The sequence below is a fragment of the Anopheles arabiensis genome, chromosome 3, assembly GCF_016920715.1.
Source record: "Anopheles arabiensis isolate DONGOLA chromosome 3, AaraD3, whole genome shotgun sequence".
In the NCBI taxonomy this organism is placed as follows: Eukaryota; Metazoa; Arthropoda; class Insecta; order Diptera; family Culicidae; genus Anopheles; species Anopheles arabiensis.
This window is the reverse complement of record NC_053518.1, coordinates 82,231,834-82,235,751: the sequence shown is the minus strand read 5'-3', so window position 1 is coordinate 82,235,751 and position 3,918 is coordinate 82,231,834. Positions and strand designations below refer to the sequence as shown.

Below are 3,918 nucleotides of genomic sequence, written 5' to 3'. Positions count from 1 at the left end.
TTTGGATGCTTTGCACGAAAAGAGTAAATTTCTTTTGAAACAGAATTGTTTAAACCAGAGGAGGAGATATTAACCCTTTTTACTTATTCCCACATCGCAGTCCATTGCTTCAAGGATGCCTCTGGCGATCACATATTGAAGCTAACGTTCAAAACAATAAAATGATTTCAATAGCTGCGCATGGATGGCAACATCAATGACATATTACTATAATTATTCAATTAATGCATAAATATTGGGTCAATGTTGGGTAAACGATTATCAATATGTGGACTAAATAACTGTTCAGTATGCCTCAGAAATCAGATGATATGTGAAAATATGAGATGTAAAACTTTTGGTGGCTGCAACCCAAAATAAAACCTACAAGAAATATATAGTCTAAATTCACTGATTCAACTGCGATTGCCTGCCAATTATTACATATGTGCGTTTTTTGGTGGAACGTTTTGCCATAAAAACATTGTTAAATTGGCCTTGACATTTTTAGATGCCTCTCAAAGATTTTTTCAGATTTTGGATGCCATGATGTAGGAGATTTATATGAAGATTAGCAGATATATTTCTATGGTTAGTGACGACTTTGCATGAAGCTTTTGAATCATTAACTGTTGCATGAAGATTTGTCGAGTACACTCAATGGACCCCTACAGTAATTTATAGACCTAGGATTTTTTCCTGAAATCGGGGTCGTCATACAATCGGAAGTGTTTTTATTGAACTGTCTATCTTTTTTTGTCTTTGAATTGAACTATAGGGCGTTCAACTAAAATTCATGCCGTTCAAGTAAAAAGTGTTTATCTATTCTAACAATATGCAGTAGCGAATTCAACATTGGTTGCCCGGTGCCTCGTAGATTTGGGGGTCTCGTGGATCGTGAACGATGGAAGTTGGGGCCCTTTGACTAACGAACCTTGACCTCCTCAGACTACTCTTGAGGAATATGCAATACCAATAGGATCCACTTGGAATTTAGCTATCCGATCGTATCAGCTATCCCATCAGCGGGCAACTTTCGTTCGCAATCGGGCATGTCCCTGTCCTGGTGCTGAATCTGAAGTTGTACAGGTACAGTACCTAATCATCAACTTGTTCCAGTCCTCGAATATCGAACTAACACCGATCCTGGAACTACAGCCGATTTGAGTCCGGGGGTTGAAATATAACTGAATATGTCCTGATAATGGAACTAATAGTATAACTATACTGGTACTGGAATCATTGCCTATTCTGAGCCTGCAATTGTTTCCTTTTCCGTTTGCCATACTAGTCAATATGAACATTACTGGTGTTTCTTTCGAAAAGCATTTTCCAACTGAAATAATCTGCGCGAGTTCTACGAACATTACTCATTTTTACATTTTGTGAATGAACTTCTTCGCAATTGTTTGGTGTCCATGGACGCTGCAGATTTGAACGGGGTACAAACTTTACGTTAATAGGCACTTCTAAGAGGGCTGTCTATGAAAGCAATTCGGAATTTTATATGCTATATTAACTCTGCCTTGTTTATTTTATCGCTTCCAAGCACTGGGCGGTTAATTATTGGAATGCAATGCCGTTAAACCGCACATACAGTTGTAAACCAGTCCAGACTAATAATTACAGCAATTGATGCCCAATAATCATTCCACGGGATTGTCGGGGGAGACCGAAACAAAAAAGTTAATTATTTTTCCATGAATGATTTACAAGGCCGCGCCACCAACAGCCAAGTGTTACCTTTATAATTGAATATTCAATCACCGATGAGTGAATAATTTTCTATCCCTTGAGAGTTCGGCTGCAAAAGAGCCACCGTAAATAGTACATACATCCCTACCCACCCTCAGCACAAAAGCGAACCCAAAACTCAACCACCAGCTATCATTCGATCGGAGATTAAAAGCTCGGCTCTGGTGGATAAAATAAATTAAAAACTTACACAAAGCCTCCGAGCCTGCCCGTGAACCGTAACACCGGTACACAGATTGGGCCTGCAACGGTGGTGCGCAAGGCTGCATGCGTGACGCGAGCTCATTTGTTGCAGCCCTTTCCCTTCCCACTCCCCTTTGCGATAAGGGGACGTTAAGGGGACGTTAAATTTATCGTTATCATTAATTCTGACCGTTTTGCGCTTGGGGGGTGCAGCAACGACGCGTCACAAAAGCCACCTTCCACAATTTTCCAAACGGTATGATGCACCCCGATACTGCCTTCGCCTGGGTAGGGGTGCGTTGGTGAAGTGGGGTCCCGATCCCGTACATCGGGGGCAATAAATATCGGCAATCCTATCAGTGCAACAGTTATAATCAATCAATTAATTAATCAGTGTCGGTTTTCTGGTACTTATTACGCTTTTTCGATTCCATTTGTCAAATGTGTCTCGGTCTCGGTCGGGTGGGTGTGCACAGGGTGTTGAGGATAGTATTGTACAGGAAGGTAAGCTCTGCAGGGACGAGCGTGGCGTGGTACGACCGTGGTAATCTCTTTTTGTTTCCGCGATGACAATTTCACGGCGGTCAGTCAAGTGCGGCAGACGGTGCGGGCTGAGCGGCGGTGAGGCAATGCAGGAGGTAGATCAATTGATGAACCATCCCGCGGCCGTAAAGCCACAACCCCCCGGGTGAACAAACAAGTGATTAGTTTTCATTAACTTTGAGTTGTAGCTGAAATTAAATTTAATTTACAAATTTAATTAGCTCATTATGCTGCTGCGATGCGTGGCGAGTGAAATAAAGCTACCAGGGATCCGCTTCACCAACAGATCATGATGCAGGTCGGCAGAAAAGAGCCGAGCAACAGAGTATTAGTTCGAGGGTGATACTTTATTTTTTAGCTCCACGGCTCACTTTCCACTCTACCAAAGTGTCACACTAGTGTGACGTACGTGTCTGTTTTGTGGTTCGGTTTTGTTCTGTGTTCTAACCACAGTTGCACGCGCTTTTTAAGCTTAATTTGTTTTTAATGAACGCTAAAGTGAGATTTAATTTGCTTCACAACGGTACAACTGTGAATTTAAAGCTAATTACAGTGCGCAGCGGAACAGGTGAGTTAAATACTGTGTTTAGGGAGCGAATTAGCGTATTAAGTGTACGCTAGAAGCAGGGTACGGTAATTTACAATGTGTAAAACTAAAAACAATTCAATGAAAGGCGTGCCGTATTGAATGGGACACACAATGGCAGGATAAAAGCCAAAGTTAATGACTGAAAATTACACACGCACGCGTTTGTTGGCTGGTAGGTGTTATTTGAAGTGGGTAAAGAATAAATGAGTTATTTAATTTTATTTATAGCTTTACTTTTTTATGAAAATCCATTTGAAAGTCAAAACGAAGGATTGAAATTGAGCATATATAATTATTACTTTTTCATTGTAATCTTCTCCTTCTTGGTAACTTCTCAGCGATTATATCTGAGGAATTGTTTTTATTTATCTATAATTATAGATATAGAAAATTTATGATTGAAATTGTTTTTGAAATCCATTTAACACAATTTTGACCAAATAGTATGGGTTGCTGCGGTAATATGCATCTCTATGCATCACCAATTGAATTGAAATATTTTGGCGGAAATACTAAAAACTAAATATTTTGAAAAAGCGCTTAGAAAAAAAAAAAAACGGAGTCATCCGGCGTCATCTGGAGTTGGTCGAGGTCGGCTTGTATAGGAAGTGCACGCGCAAAGTGAAAGATCACAAGCACATTAAACCACACGACTCCTGTTGACTCCGACCAACTCCGATTCCTAACGACTCTGGACGACTTTGAACGACTCCGGACGACTCCGAACGACTCCGAACGACTCGGGACGACTCTGACTCCGGGCGACTCCGGACGACTCGGAACGACTCCGGACGACTCCGAACGACTCCAGACGACTTCAGACGACTCCGAACGAATCCGACTCCGGACGACTCCGGACGACTCCGAAC

The 3,918-nt window shown here is 41.5% G+C and overlaps 1 long non-coding RNA gene across 1 annotated transcript; it reads right to left on the bottom strand.

Moving 5' to 3' along the window:
- Positions 1-684: 684 nt before the first annotated feature.
- Positions 685-2,936, bottom strand: LOC120904409. Its single transcript, XR_005739746.1, has 3 exons — positions 2,725-2,936; positions 2,336-2,648; positions 685-2,270 (listed from the first exon to the last, which is right to left on the bottom strand). It is a non-coding gene; the product is annotated as an uncharacterized LOC120904409 (long non-coding RNA).
- Between the last annotated feature and the right edge of the window lie 982 nt (positions 2,937-3,918).